We start from the raw sequence: 16913 nt of genomic DNA, 5'->3' as shown, positions 1-16913 counted from the left end.
TAAATTGTTGAGTGTGGGTCTTCAGGCTCCTGTACCTCCTCCCCAATGGTACAAGAAGAGGGCATGTCCTGGATGGTGTGGGTCCTTAATGATATATGCGGCCTTCTTGAGGAACTGCCTCTTGAAGATGTCCTCAGTGGTGGACAGGGTTGTGGCCATGATGGAGCTGGCTGAGTCTACAACCCTCTGCAGCCTCTTGTGATCCTGTGCATTGGAGCCTCCATACCAAGCTGTCAGTCAGAATGCTCTCCACCGTACATCTATAAAACTTTGTAAAAAGTGGAATGAACCTGGACAAAAACTATTGCATCCCTTCTTGGCAAACATCTCAGAACATTTCCGCGCATTCATACCTGGCGTTTATCACCCAACAATCAATTTGTTCAGGATCAACTAACAATTTAATGTCAGTTCTTCCAGTCCATTGTTTAGTCGGCATTACTTTAAAGTTCAACTGTTGCATGCTTTAACGTGCACTAGAACTGCCTTAAGCATTCGAAATACACTCTGATTGAAAATTGTAATCTTAATTTTAATACCCATTCTCCACATTGTAGCAATACATGTCACAGCTTCTACAAGAGTAGATGCCACTCCACCAACAGACTCTTTATGCTATCAGTTTAAAGTTTATTCACTTATTTAGGGGAATTAGTACTTTTCTTCTGGATTGGCAGTAACCTAGATCTACCCCAGCTCCCATTACAAGAGTGAAATTCCATGCTGCATTATTTTATTGCCCTGGGCACTGCGATAATGTGGTCTGTGTGCAGTATTAATGAACAGGAGCTGGCGATGTTGATCTGAGATCCTTTTGGAAAGACTTATAAGCTACAGTTTATTCTTTCTTCCTCCTAGTTCTTATTTGTTTTCCACCTTGTGTGAAGTTCCTGACTTGGGCATCCTCACCTGTGAGAGATCTGACATGGACAAACTCCAAAATGGTACCTTTGCTGTTCACTCACTGTTTCAGAATCATCACTCCCCAAAGCAAAATACCGTGGATACTGGAAATCTGAAACTAAAACAGGAAATACTCAGCAGGTCAGGTAGTATCTCTACAGATTATTGAATAAGTTTACAATATGGATAGAATCTTAACATTTCCAGTTCTGTTGAAAGTTCATTGGCCTAAAATCTTAACATTGTTTCTTTCTTCATGGATGCTACCTGACCTGCTGAGTGTTTTTATTTTTAATGTATCCTGAATTACTGCTTGTTCAACTGACTTGTCCTTTGTTAACCTAGCTTGGACCTGAATTATGATGCAGAAGGTAGAAGGGAGGAGATGTGAGGTTAGAGTGGAAGTAACTTTCTAAAACAATATATATTTGTTGAACTGTATATTGTTTCAGAAACCACAATTTAGGATGGTTCATTTACAGATCAACAGCTCTTGTTACTGTTAGTTAAGAGAATAAACTTGGTCAGATAATCAGGTGACTTCTTAGATCGCCAAATCTTTTACATTCACTTGAAAGAGCAATTTAATGTCTCAACCAAGTGGCTACACTGATTTCAAGTATCAGTCTGAATTATGGACAGTGCTGAGCTGCTGTGGCTGATGGTGTTCCGTTGCTCCCAGGTAAGTAAGTCCAAACCTGGCATATGTAGGGTAGATAGTGGGAGTTTTCTCCTCCTAGCAGAGGTATCTGTGACCAGAGGGCAGGGGCTTAAAGTCAGAGGTGGAAAAGTTTTGAAGATGTCTGAGAAAGATTTTGTTTTTCACTCAGAGGACAGTTGAAACCTAGAGCTCACTGCCTGAGAAGTATTTAGATGAACACTTGAAATGCCATGGCATTGAAGGCAAAGGGCTGAGTGCTGGTAAATGGGATTGGTATAGATAGGAACTGGAGGCCAGCATGGGCATGATGGACAGAAGGGCCTGCTTCTGTGCCGTATGACTTTGTGACTTATGTTGAACCACTGGAGGAAGGAGACATACTGAGTGACAGATATTGATGCCTCTGTCAATTGGTTCCATTAGTTGACTCCACATGGAGTCCTGCATTGGGACCTGATCTCATTGGGATTCCCCAGCATTACACTCTCCCTTCCCGCATCAGCCAGATATTCCTTTGAATGAGGATTCTCAGCCCTATTCAACAGATGGAGAAATGAGTTTGGTTACTTACTTATCACATAGTTTACTTTATAGAAAAAGAAATGTTATTTTAGCTATTTAAAGCAATTATAAAAGTTTTAAAATTCTTCAGAATATCAATGGCATTTAAAATATTTCTTGTGAATGTTGTGTATTTTCTTGAGAATGTTGCGTATCAGTTGTGTATCAGATGCAATGTGCCTGTGATGCTGCCGCAAATAAGTTTTTCATTGCACCTGTGCACACATGTTCTTGTGCAGAAGACGATGAACTCGACTTTGACTTTGGACTGTTACAAAGCCTTGACAGGTTTGAATACAAGGCTCCACTCCCAGCTTTTCCCCATCAACTGTAAGGAAGAGGCCCATTTGCTTCTGAGACTCTCTGTGGCTTGCCAAATGCTTCCTAGGTGCAAGATCTCATGTTATTCTCTGCATCCAACCCCAAGTGGGTGCAGTGGGACCAAAATCCCGGTGGCAAATAAGATCAGATATCTTTATTAGTCACATGTACGTTGAAACACACAGTGAAATGCATCTTTTGCGTAGAATGTTCTGGGGTCAGCCTGCATGTGTTGCCGCTCTTCCGGCGCCAACATAGCATGCCCACAACTTCCTAACCCGTACATCTTTGGAACGTGGGAGGAAACTGGAGCACCTGGAGGAAACCCATGCAGTCATGGGGAGAACACTGCCTTACAGACAGCGGCTGGAAGTGAACACAGGTCGCTGGCGCTGTAATAGCATTGCGCTAAAACACTACACAACTGTGCCTGCCCTTGAGATGCAGGTTGAGTTGGCCACATGTGTTCATTGATTGTAGCTATAACTTTCTGAGCTCATCTCAACCCAACCCATAACTGGACTGAGAATTTTAGCCATTGAAGCAAGCTGATCCTTGTAATTAGAATTTGATGAAGGAAGAATATTCTGTTCTCTGTTTTATGAGAAATAAAATAATGTTATTTTCAATTTGATTTCCTCATTATGGTTTATTAGGGGTTCAATTCATCAACCTTAGAACACACTGCAATTTAGGTATGATATTATGTAACATGATAATGACTGAGTTTAGTAGAGAATAGGTCTACGATTTTGAACTGTCAGCAGATTGTATTAGAGTGGAACCTTCCTGTGGACAAAAGTACCAATTATTAACTGAGCTTAGTTTAATTCATTTGCAGTCAGCATAAACATTAAAACAATGCCCAAAACTGTCAGTTGAAGCATTGGAAAATGTCCAGAATCTGCAGTTATTCAAATGACTAATAAATCACTTGCCAGTTTGCTTATATAATATGCAAATCTAGGACATAATGTTAATTATTTGTTCATTCATTAAAAGATAAGCCCAAATAGCCTCTACTATCCACACATTAAACAAAGGCCACATTCACTTCAACCTTCTGAGCCACTAATTACAAAATCCTTTTATTCAAGGTTTTACAGCATAGTTGAGGATAAACCTAAAAACAGTTAATGCAGCAAATCTATCTGTACTGTGTAATGCTTAAAGGGAAAGCAGAGTGGCACTAACCCTCCTGTGGTGACTGTCATTTGCTGGATTCTTGATAGAAATTAAAAGTATGATGCCTTGTTTGTGTTATTGCCCACTTGACACTATTAGGGCGACGCTATTACAGCGCCAGCAATCGGGGTTCGATTCCCGTCGCTGTCTGTAAGGAGTTTGTACGTTCTCCCGTGTCTGTGTGGGTTTCCTCCGGGTGCTCCGGTTTCCTCCCACATTGCAAAGACGTACGGGTAGGTTAATTTGGGTTTAAAATGGGCGGCGCGGACTCGTTGGGCCGGCAGGGCCTGTTACCACGCTGTAAATAAAATTTAAAAAAGATTAATGTCTGAAAAAAAATCCAATAATTGGACAACCTCTGTTCTTGTGTGCAGATTCACTCTCTGCTCTCAGGTGCACCCTTCCTGTTCCCATTTAGGTAGAGTGACATTTCTTTATTAAAGTTTACAAGAGTTATGTTTAACTTTCCAAGTTAAATCATGGTTACAACCTGATTCCATCTCCAGTGTGAAAGTCCATTGTACAGGAGATATGGCATGAAGGTTCCAAGGCCGAAGTACAATCAAAGATTTATGAGATGATCATAATCACTTGGTGATAGCATTGTTCCAAGAGTGAGAATGTATAGCTGCCAGTAACCTCCTGCAAATCTCTGTTTATTAATAATGTGGATGGACTCAAGGTAAAGCAGAAGGCATGTGCAATGCATCCTCAAGATACAGCTTCACTGAAATATCTGAATTGAGTAGCTGAAGCAGTAGACAGGTCCTTGTTAATAGTTATAGCTGGCAGTGATCTGTCAGATGATGTAGATCTGCCCAACTCTCTGCCTACTGCAATTATTGAGTGGGACCTTTTCTAATTCCTCAGCTGCTCAGTTTGATTTTACTTCCCCTTTTATTTACTGTTGTCTGCATACCTGAGCAACTTACACTGAGCTTTGAATTTCTATGTTAATTTCCATCATGAACCTGGTGAATTCACTGCCACAGGCCATGCTCCTGACATGTGGGATATGACTGCTAAACATCAGGGAAAAGGAGCCTAGAAGTATGCCTGATGTGGCTGTGATTTACAGTAGGGGTTGGCAGTAGGGGCTGGAATTGAACCTTGTTGCACTCTTGCTTATGCTGTTAAGATGACAACAACCTCCAGAAATCTGTTGCCCTGAATGGAGCAGGTGCAGCACAAAGACTGCTCACATTTCCTTGTTCTTCCCACGGCCTAATCAATAAATGAAGTACTAAAGGCCGATTGCTTCTCTTTTGGCCAGGAAGAGTGTGATTTGCTTTACTGCTTCCAGACCACTCATGACAGTTGCGCCCATTCTCCTCTAGCCCTACCCAATACTCCAGGTCCTATTTAGGCACATCTGCTGATGCAGATTGGTGGACAACTCACTGGGGGAGAGGGGGGTTGCCTCTGAAGAACCGACTGACATCTCCAACTCTCTGGAATTATGCTGAGGAAACTTCAGCTGCTAAGAACTGATTGGCCTCTGGTTTCTACGCGCATCATCTCCTTGTGGCCAGAAAATCAGCCTACGCCAATTCTTGGTGCGTTGTTCTCCAAGGGAAAGCAACAATAGCATTTTTGTTACTGAAAATATACCAATATAAGGGATGAGAAACAATTATTTATGGAAATATTAGCCTGTGTATGCTATTTACGGGGGCATGCTTTATTTGACAGTGTGATACTCATTGCAGCTGAAACATTTTAACATTCTTGTGCTCCATAAACTTGGACATAATGCATTGGTATAGTTTGAACAAAAAACTATATAAGCCATAAAGTATTGTGGATGATTAATTTATTTGATGTGACCCAGCTCTTGGCAGCACAGACACACTTTGGCAATATCATGGGAGATAAGGTTTTAAAAATTATCTGAGCAAACTGCCTTTCCAACTTACCCTTGCTCCTCCATACTCACTCTTCCTTGTCAATCAACAATATTCTGTATGATATGACTAGTGACGATACTGATTGCTTATAATGCAAGTGGCCTTGAAGGTTTGGTTCCCACATGGTGAGGAGACAGGAGCTGAGAAGGTACATTGCTCAGATGCTCCAAAAATTGTAAGCGCAAGACACTTAGTGTCCAATGTCAGCCACTATCTGCTTTCCTCTTCCATTGAGTCTTACAGGGCATCTTCCTTCAGCTTTTCCTCCCTAACACCAAAAAGATGAGGAAGGGCCCACCTAAATAGCAACATTATGGAAATTGCAAATTTCACAAATGTTAGGCTTCTACCTCAATAGTCTCTGACCTCTGTCTAGGTCACTAGAAGTGGCAGCCCCCACTACCTGCAGCTTCTCCATTGGTCACCACTGGAACTTACCGTCAGCTTACCTGATCCCAACTCAGACTCACCTGTTTTTGCAGCAGGCAAACCAATCACATTGCTGGATTGCAGCACTGAAGTGAAGGACACTAAGTGATGCTTTTGAGAAAGAAATTAAAGTTGCTAAAGTAAAACACTTCAGAAGAATAATTTAATTTGCATGTTTTGAAGAAGCATCAAGTGTTTTTGTAGTTCAAGCTGCTTTTCTCCTCAGCTTTGAATATTCCAACTGACCTTTACAAATAGCCATAATTAATAAAGTAAGCATTACTTTTGGCAAATATTGAACTGCTGGAGGAACTTAGCAGGTCAGGCAGCATCTGTGGAGAGAAATGGACAGTGGATGTTTTGGGTCAAAACCCTTCATCTGGACTGGGCTTAGCGATTTTGTCTGTCTTGTCCACAACTCAGCTGCATATTTTTGTAGTTCATCCCACCATTTAGAGACAAATTGAATAAAGAGGTACTAAATGTCCAGAATACACTGTGGTTTTGAATGTGAATCCTCTATAGAGGTGGGCAGAGGCACAAGCTTTGCCAATGAAAGACATTGCATTGGGTTTGGGATATGGAACAGTGGGATAGATATTCTCAAATTCTTTGACCTATATTCAGTCTTATGGAAAAGTCATAAATTTGAGAATTCTGTTTGGATATGTTATCATTTATAACTAATTAAAAGGACATTCAAGACAATTCTGGAATTTAGGATGATAGTACAGCTTCAAGTTGGTGAGTGGATGACATGTTGCTCCAGGAAAATCTGTATTAAGTTGCTTGTTCTTTGAGCCAAGATGCTGTGCTTTGGGGAAGAAAATTCATAAATATCAACTTAGCAGCAATGATGGGCAAAAGGACGCACAGCAACATCTCAGGACTATGAATAATGGCTTAAAAAGTGATCTCCTTCCTTATATGAACACAGGCATTAATGGACATGATATGCTTCTATACTAAGTTTTTGGCCCTCAAGACTGATGAATTAGCAAAAGTAGAGGGCTCTGATCCTACAGGAGGGAATGTCATCAGCTGCTGTTCAGCTAAAGAGCTGTCTATAAAGGCATGATCTGACTGGCATTGAACCAGCAGTCCAGTCTGGCCAAATGAGATCTGCACATTGCACATTACTGTGGTTATTAAAGGTCATTAAAAAGCTCGTGTTAAATCTGTCTCTTTATGAAGGCTGCACCTTTCCCACCATTGTAAGAGACTAACATTAATTAGTGTGCTGCACTTGAACAAGGCACTACTTTCCTATAAGAACCAAACTTGGCCAGAAAGTTTCTCAAATGTGGAGCACAAACAAGCTACTCTGCATCCATCACATCCTTCACATTTCAATGGACTCCTCAAATAATACAAGTTTTCCATTTTATTCACTAGATAATCAGTTGAGAGCTAACCATTCTGTTTTAATTCATTACTGCTTGAGAATTTGCCAGAGGACCTCAGTTGTCATACACATTCAATTTTCTGGTGTGTTAAACCTGCTAGGAATTTGCTGAAGCTTCAGAAAAAAGATGTAATTCAAGAAGACTCATAAGAGCCGACATAATTGCTCTCTGTTGAGGCTCAAGGACAGCTTCTATCCCTCTGTTAAAAGACTCTTGAATGGACCTCTAGTACATTAAAGGTGAATTCTTGTCCTCACAATCTACCCCACCATGGCCCTTGCACCTTATTGTCTACATGCATTGCACTTTCTCTGTAACTGTAACCGTAACACTATATTCTGTGGTCTGTTATTGCTTTTCGCTTGTGCTGCCTCAAAGTACTTATGTTTTGAAATGATGGATTGATGGATAGATAGATGGATGAATAGCTTGCAAAATTAAGTCTTTCACTCTATCTCAGTACATGTGACAACTGTAAACCAATACCAATACAGTATGATTAGAATAAAACTTATTTGTTAGGGTGAAAATATGACCTGAATAGTTTGCATTAAACATACAATAGTGTGGTGGCTCTGCATTATATACTGCTTCTGAAATTTGGTTGCTTTACAGTCAATGTAACTGAGTTTCAGGAGTGGAAGACCAAGCAGAACCACCAGTACATTGTGGGTTCCTAGTACATTGTGTGTTGTGCCCTTGTCAAGCTGTTCTGGTACAGTTACAACACTGGCACCTACCCAACAAAGTGGAAAATTGCTCAAGTATCCCTGTTCAAAACAAGTAGAAGTGCAGCTAATTACCACCCCCAATCAGATCATTCTCAATCATCATCAAAGTGATGGAAGCTGTCATTGACTGTGCCATCAAGCAGCACTCACTCATCAGTAACCTATTCACCAATGCAAGGTTTTGAGTCGAGAACCATTTGGCTCCAGACCTCATCACCAGCCATAGTCCAAACATGGACCAAAGAGCTGGATTCCAGAGATGAGGTGAGAGTGACTGCCCTTGACACAAGGCAGCATTCGACTGATGTGGCATCAAGGTGCCCTGGTACAACTGAGGTCAAGGGACATCAAAGGTAAAACATTGGTTGCTCAAAGGAAGATGACTGTGGTTGTTGGAGGTCAATCATCCCAGTCCCAGGACATCACTGCGGGAGTCCTTTGGAGCAGTGTGCTAAGCCCAACTACGTTCAGCTGCTTCACCAATGACCTTCCTTCCATCATTAGCTCAGAAGGGAGGATGTTTGCTGATCATTGTGCAATGTCCAATTCTATTCGCAACTCCTCAGCAAATTCCTGCATGCAACAAGACCTATACAATATTCAGGCATTGGCTTATAAGTGACAAGTGACATTCATACCACAGAAGTGCCAGGCAATGAGTACCTCCAACAAGAGAGAGTCTAACCAGCTATATTTGACATTCAATGGCATTACCATCACTGAGTCTCCTATCATCAATATTGTGGAGGTCACCATTGACCAGAAACTCAACTACACCAGCCACATAACTTTCTTGGCTACAAAGGCAGCCCAAAGGTTGGGTATCCTGGTGAATCACTCACCTTCTGACTTCTCAGGGCCTTCCACCATCTACAAGCCAGTCAGAAGCATGATTGAATACTCCCCACATGCCTGGATGTGTGCAGCTTCAGCAACTCGCAAGAAGTTCAACACTGTGCAGGTAACCCATATTTCATCAATTATCCTGAACGTTCATTCCCTCTACACTGGCACACAGCAGCTGCAGTGTGTACATCTACAAAATGCACTGCTACTCTACCACCAAGAAGGGCAAAAGCAGCAGGAGGATGTGAACACCACCACCTTCATATTTCCATCCACATTGCATACCATTGTGACTTGGAAATATATCATGTGTCCAACTCCCTACCCAACAGCACTGTGGTAGCACTCTCACCAGAAGAACTGCAGCTTCAAGAAGGCAACTCACTCCCATCTTCTCAGTTAGGGCAGTTAGGGATGGGCAATAAATGCTGCTCTTGACAGGCCTTGAAAATGAATTTTAAACAGTGACTGAGGACAATTTTCTCTCTTGTTTAAGATGGCTTGTTCAGGAGCGATCCCATTAGCAGTGCCCAGCAAAGCACAGATGCATTCAAAGAATCCTTGTCATAAAATCTAGGATCAATTGCTATTTGAATTTTTATTGCCTCCTAGATATAACATTGGAAATAGAAGAAATGCATACATATTGGATGTCAGTCCTTCTCTTCAAATAGGAATAGTCAAATCCCAGTGAGGATAACTGTCCCATATAGTACAAAGTTGGTTTGGAAGTGGCTTCAGAGAAAGCTGAATATTAAACCAAGTTCCTTTTTTCAAGACAGAGCCAAAAAAGCATTTGCTTTTATATAAAGCCTTCCTTTAAAGCAAATGAAGTATTTTAGAAATGTCATTGCTGTTGTAATGTGATAATGAGCAAATAATCTATTTTAGTGGCATTGGCTGAAGAATAGAAATAGTGCACCTGGACTTTGCAATAGTACCATGGGATTTTTAAATCCACTTGTGAAGGCAGACAGGGTCCAGGTTTAATGTCTCAGAATCATAGGTTCACAGAATGGTGACAGCTTGGAAAGAGGCCATTTGCCCATTAGGTTCTATGTAAGAATGAAAACAGAGCTGGGTTCAGAGCAAATTCCTAACAGGTTTAACACACCAGACATTTTGGCAAAATTAAATGTGTACAACAATTGAGGTCCTCTGGCAAACTCTCAAACATTAATGATTTTAAAGCAGTGTATTTTGGACCCTAAACACTTGCTGTGTTAAACCATTTTCCTCAAGTAATTTATGGTTCTTTTTCCAATCATGTTCATTCAGTGCGCTCTAATTCTTGTGCTAGTGGGAAACAGTTTTTTCTCTCTATCTACTTTGTAGTCTTCATGAATTTAAATACCTCCATCTAATTGCCTTATTACCTCCTGTTCCAAGGAGAACAACACAGCCGGGAAATACAGTGATGCAGTGGGTAAAAATACACATGGGATCATCATTGGCTTCATAAAATAAGCACAAGAGCTGGGACAACATGTAAAACCTCAGCTGAGTCACATCTGGAGGTACTGTGCCCAGTGTGAGCATCACAATCTTTAACAACTTTCCAGAAGTGAGACAAGGTGGAGAAAAGATTTACCAAATGATTCCAGGGACGAGGGGCTTTAATTATGTGGATAGACTTGAAAAGTTAATTATTTCCACATAAAGGAGGACATTCAGCCCATTGGATCCATGCCAGCTTCTAGCAGAATAAATTCCTCAGTCCCATTCCCCCTCTCCTTTTTCCCCAGTAGCCCGCCTGTGACTTATTCTCTCACAAGACTATCAATTCCCCTTTTTACCATTGGTAGTATCTACAGGAGGTTCTGCCTCAAGGAGACAACATCTATCATCAAAGATCCCCACCATCTGGGCCATGCCGTCTTCTCACAGCTACCATTGGGCAGGAGGTACAGAAGCCTGAAGTCCCACACCACCAGGTGGAAGAACAGCTACTTCCCTTCAACCATTCGGTTCTTGAACAAACCAGCAAAACCTTAATCACCACTACAGTTTAGCAACACTATGACCACTCTGCACTAAAATGGACTTTGCTTTTTTTTGTTCTAATTGTGTTTTCTTGTAAAAATTGTGTTTAACTGATGTTTAATTTAGCTTTTTCTTGTGAATGCTGCTTATATGATGCTATGTGCCTGTGATGATGCTGCACGTAAGTTTTTCATTGCACCTGTGCATATATGTAGTAGTGCATATGACAATAAACTCGACTTTCACTAACTTTACAGTAGCCAATTAACCTACCAACATCTTTGGGATGAGGGACATAGGACAACCTACACAATCATAGGGAGAACGTGCAAACTCCAGACAGCTCCTGAGGTCAGGATCGAACCTGGGTCCCTCTAGATGTGATGCAGTAGAGACAACTATATGCTGCCCAGGGCAACCTCTGCCCCATCAGTACTCAGAATGTGGTTAGAGAGCAAGATGCCCTCAGGGGTCTCCTGAACTAGCAGCTGCTCTTTTTTTTAAAACTTTCATCCAAAATAGTGTACCGCACTGCAGTGCCAGGTTAGGTTTCAAACCACAGCTTCCCAAATTGGGTGCAACAGCGTTATCACTGAGACAAGGCTGGGGAAAGGGTTTGGTCCAGATTTTGCTGTGCGGCCATCACACAGTGAAAATGACAGCAACTTTTGTCATTTGTAATTCAATGTGAAAGTCCCTCAGATGCTATTACTAATGTAGCCCTTCTCTACTGGTTGCATTGTTTGCAGACTTCTACAATGGAATTGTGTGAACTAAACAAGTGAATTGCTGTGAGCTTGAAGTATTCATAAACTAGCCCTGCTGTAAAATAGCCTGAAAATCCTATATGAGCTATCGATGAGTTTTTGTTGCTCTTGGTCATTATTATCAGCTAGCAATTTCCTAAAAATAATTTTGTTCATATCTTGTAATTTTCTTACACGTCTAAAAATAATTTTAACATTTGAAAAAAAACATCCTGACAGATTATTTACGATAGTTCAGATCATAAATTGATCGTGTGTTCCTATCTTCATTTGGTGCACTGTAAAAGGTTCAAAAAGTAGGTTAAAAGTTGTGCTTTTTCCTTCTTGGTTTGCTGATGTGAGAATTTTAAAATCTGTCATCAGCCAACTTGATGACACTACAGCACAGAGACATATGGATCCCACTAAACTGAATGACAGCAATGGATATTAACAAAGGAACTTTTTCACTACAGAGGTTAGTGGATTCCCCACCATTCCGGCTGAGAAAGTTTTTCTCAGCTCCACTTTAACTCTTCAATTACCTTAAAAATGTATCCTCCAAGTTATTGACCTCTGCTACGGAAAATTTCATGTTCTCCCTGGCTAGACCTCTCATAATTTTATATACCATGACTACATCTCCCATGTTCCAAAGCAAGTGAGCCCAATCTAGAATCTATCCTCATAACTAAAATTCTCCTGCCTTGGCAGCACACTCACCAATTATGTCCTTGTTATAATGTGGTGACAGGCACTGAACATAAGCAAATATCTGAACCATTACACTGATGTAAAATATGTACAAGTAAAGATTGCCTGTAGTCTTGTTTCCAGTAACAAGTTTTAACAATTTGGAATCAGGGAAACAACTCATTACAAACCACTTGAATCAAGTTATTTGCTTCTGAGAAACTGCTTGACAGTAAAGAGTTAATTTACCCTCTAGCCAGTCACATTAAATTATTCAGAAATCCCCAGTAAAAGGATATCGCCAACTCACTCTCTGAGCACTAGGTGTTCAATATATAAACATCAGCCAGTATCTTTCCAATGGAACAACATACAAAAAGCTGGAGGAACTCAGCAGGTCAGGCAGCATCTATGGAGGGAAATGAATAGTCTACGTTTCAGGCGGAGATCCTTCATCAGGACTTTCCTGTAGAAGACTGCTTCAAAGTGCTTATTTGATGTCGGAAGTGTGGTCCCTTATGCATCTTTCAGTTTTAATTTCCAATTTTTCAGCCTCCTCTGGTCATCATCACTTATTCTCCCTTTTTTTCTCCCACCTTCTGCTTTTCATTTTGATTTTAGTTTTGCCTATTTTTGTTCAATGTTTTGAGCTGCTTGTTAATTTGGTCAATTTTGCTGTGTGTAACTCATGCTAATCTGTGTTTGTTCAATCAGTGACGGATATTGTCCCAGTGAAGTGGATAGTGGTATTGGTTTATTATTGTCACTTGTACCGAGGTACAGTGAAAAACTTGCCTTGCATACCGACTGTACAGATCAATTCATTACACAGTGCAGTTACATTGAGTTAGTACAGGTAAAAACAATAACAGTACAGAGTAAAGTGTCACGGCTACAGAGAAAGGGCAGTGCCATAAGGTGCAAGGTCACAACAAGGTAGATCGTGAGGTCAGAGTCCATCTCATCGTATAAGGGAACCATTCAATAGTCCTATCACAGTGGGGTAGAAGCTGTCCTTAAGTCTGGTGGTACCTGCCCTCAGGCTCCTGTATCTTCTACCTGACTCTGAACATCTACAAATCAACATGTGTACTTCAGTTCCAGTTAGGTTGATCTAGTTCCTGGGAAGTGATCTGCTACTTTCTGGATAGACTCGGCCTAGTTCAAACTCACACTTTAAAGAGAATGCAGACACAAGAATTATAGCCCCAGGCAACAGACTTGAAACAAGGTTGTAGGCCAGAGCCAGGATGGTAAGTTGAGATGAAAATTGTTAAGCTTCATTGAAATGTGGTCCTTTACTAGTTACCAGAGGGCAACATGTCCAAAAATGGCACAATGTATTGATTATTGGAAATAATACTGGAGATATGCAAAAAAGAATCCAAACCAATGTGTTTACAATCAAGTTGACTGCCTATGAGGTTATCAGCATCTAGAGGATACTGAAAGGTTTGTGAGGGGCTGGTTGATAAATCACAATTGGACTCTTCGCAGCTTCTGATTTTTCTGATGTGCAAATATGCCATCTAGTGACACATTTGGAAAAGGACTTTTTTCAGGACAATGAACACCACACACTATTACTGTGCATTGTCCAACAGCAACAAACCTTTACTGACTGGTATGTGTAAAGGTAAATGAGTCAATCCTTGAAGGTCAAAGATTTGCATTGGTTTTGGAGATTGTTCCATACACTTTTGCAATGTGGTATTCCACAGAATATTCCTCTGACAATAAAGGTTCATGGCCAGACTCTGGAAAATGTGGACCACTTCTCACATCTCAGAAGTCACCTTTCAGTGAAGGCACACACCTATAATGAAATTTAGCATTGCCTTGCAGGTATAGCCTTTGGTCAATGGAGGAGAAGAGGTTTGAGGATCAAGACCTCAGAACTGGCACAAAACTCATGGTTTACCAGACAGCAGTGATCTCTACTCTTCCATATGCTTCTGAGACCTGGATATCTCAAGGCACTGATAAGTTAGGCCAATGCTGTTTCTGCAAAATCTTCCAAACCTAACTTGCAAGGTTAAGTGGACCAACGTTAATATTCATCCCTAGGCCAACACCTCCATTATTAAGACACTAGTGATACTCAGTTGGCTGCATTGGGCTGGCCACGTTGTTCACATGCCAGGCTCCCATAATAGATACTGTATTCTGAGCCCTATCATAGGAAGAGATTATTAGTAGACAGACAAAAAGATTCAAAGATGTGCTGAAGACCTCCTTGAAAAAATGTAACATCCCAACTGATTCTTGGGAATTCCTGGCTCTCGAGAGCTCATAGTGAAGCAGCAGCATTTGGGATGCAACTGAGAACCTTGAGTCCATTCGTCAGAAGCACACAGAAGTCCAGTGTAAATGGCAGAAGGAACATATCACCTCCCAAATTACCTCCTGCCTCATCTGTGGAAGTCAGTGGCTCCCATATTGGTTTCATCAGTCACCTCAGAACCCACCAAAAATGGAGTGGAAGCAAGTCATTCCTGGTATTAAGGGATTGCCTAAGAAGAAGAGAATTGTAGAGAACAGTAATCGTTCATTAAAGGGAAAGAAGAACAGCAGTGTGATGTTGTAGAACACATACTGAATTTTGACTTTATTGCTTCTTTTCCACCTCTAGCATTTGGGCCTTATCCTTTTCAGATTTTGCATTACCCTAAATTGATCTGCTAGCAGCTTGTAACAACTTTGATCCATGGATTAATTACGTGTACAGACAACTGACTGCATCCTTGTTGCATTCTGGTGTGCTTAATAAGTAGAGAGAATATCATGCTACAAAGAATAGTGGGACACTCAGAAAGCAAAGCAGGTCTTTCATCTTCAAAACTTAAATTACTTGATTATTTCACATTCCAGATTGCATTTTATGTTACACCATTACAATATCCATGTGGAATACAGCCTATAATTAAACATTTAACATTTTTCCTTTTTTTAAAATTTGACATTCCCACAGTTCATTTCTTGCATTTTGTCATTTGCAGCTCAGAAATGACCTCTTTTGCTTCTGTGTGGTTCGTTCCCTTCACTCACAGCTGATCAAAGCGTTTGGTAGCTGGTCAGACCTCTCTGAACAGCCAATATCTAGCATTGTGAGTCTAGTCTGCCCAGCCACCAGATGCTTTGATCAGTTACGGGTGAAGGGAAAGAACCGCACAGAAGCAAAAAAAAGGTAATTTCTGAGATGCAAATGACAAAATGAAGGAAATGAACTGTGGGAAAAAATAGATGATTACTATCTCTGTGAGGAAGTACGTTCTCTAGTTCTGGTTTTTACAAAGACACAAAAGAGAGCAGAATCTTGAGAGGGCAGAACACCATCTGAAATAATGGAAGCAGAATCTATTAAAATGTCTTTTAAATGAAAGAAAAACAATTTTTTTGGGGGGGGGTGAGGAATTGGGACAGGGAACAGATGATGGAATGGAATTGTTAATCGAATGCTTTGAACTCCTCTCTCCACTGTTGCTCTAACCAGCATGTGAAGTGGAAAGGTCTGCTTTGCTTTCTGAGAGTCCCATTATTCTTCAGAGTGTGATCTTCTCTTTAGCTATTAAGTGCAACAAGGATGGAGTCAGTTGACAGTGTGCATTATTAATCTGTGGATCAAATTTGACATTTTAAAATGTCACCAATTTCTAACTCTGGTGTAAGAAAACACACTATTTCTAAAATGCTGTTTCATCTAAGGCGTATTTTCATTTAAAGAAATAACTTGTAGGGCTGGCATTGAGGAGTCAGACAGAGGTGGCATAGGTATGATGGGTCAAACAGCCCTTGCGTTGTGTGATTCTGTGAAATGAGCAAGTATTCTTTATGTCTATCACAAAGGGTGCATAAGGGTCTTTTGAGGGTAAAAAAAAGACAACTAACCTCCAACTCCATTTAATCTGGTTTCCTGCTCACTGTTGATTGCTTCATGGGATGCCAAGATTGTCTCTTAATGTGGTGCAGTAGCACTTTTCTCAAGAAAATCATTTTGCCTGCTAAAAATGGGAAGGTTTTTGGTTCTCCCTGGCTTGCTTATCTCAGTCACAGCAGGAGCATAAGGCATTTAACCTGAATCGTCCCATTTCTATGTGTCAGTGTCATGAGCTCCAACATGTAGTGTCTCATGCCATTTGAGGGCACTGAAGAAAGTGGAAAACCATACTTATCAGCATTATTTTTGAAATACAGGAGTCTGTCTAAAATGGTTAACCAGGATCACATTTCAAAGCAATCTGAATTGTTGAAAGGCAATATATAGCATCCCAATGGGAAAATATGACAGAAGTTGAATTTATTGTATAGAACTTCTCTCTTATTCAGTTCTTTAGGATAGAGGATGACGAACCTCCACTCTGGGTTTGTGTGCTGAGGTTGCTAATGAGGCCAATGTGGTGATCATAGACTCTTCCACAGATGCAGCAGGTGGTGGCTGATGGGAAGAGTCATCTGCTCCTTCCACTCCTGATGCACGGCCTTGAGGTTCCCAATACCATCCCGAATGTTCTTGCTGCATTTTGTGCAGTCAAGGGCCAGAG

At 40.9% G+C, this 16913-nt stretch overlaps 1 protein-coding gene across 1 annotated transcript in view; it reads right to left on the bottom strand.

Annotated features, from left to right (window-relative positions):
- Positions 1-1003: 1003 nt before the first annotated feature.
- leo1 (LEO1 homolog, Paf1/RNA polymerase II complex component) overlaps positions 1004-16913 on the bottom strand; it is a 53676-nt gene continuing 37766 nt past the window's right edge. The window contains exon 13 of the transcript XR_007958328.1: positions 1004-1021. The gene's annotated coding sequence lies outside the window, so the exon portion shown is untranslated. The remainder of the gene's footprint in view (positions 1022-16913) is intronic.

The sequence above is a fragment of the Pristis pectinata genome, chromosome 28 (assembly GCF_009764475.1).
Source record: "Pristis pectinata isolate sPriPec2 chromosome 28, sPriPec2.1.pri, whole genome shotgun sequence".
NCBI lineage: Eukaryota > Metazoa > Chordata > Chondrichthyes > Rhinopristiformes > Pristidae > Pristis > Pristis pectinata.
The sequence above is the reverse complement of the archived record's forward strand: the minus strand, read 5'-3'. Positions and strand labels throughout refer to the sequence as shown.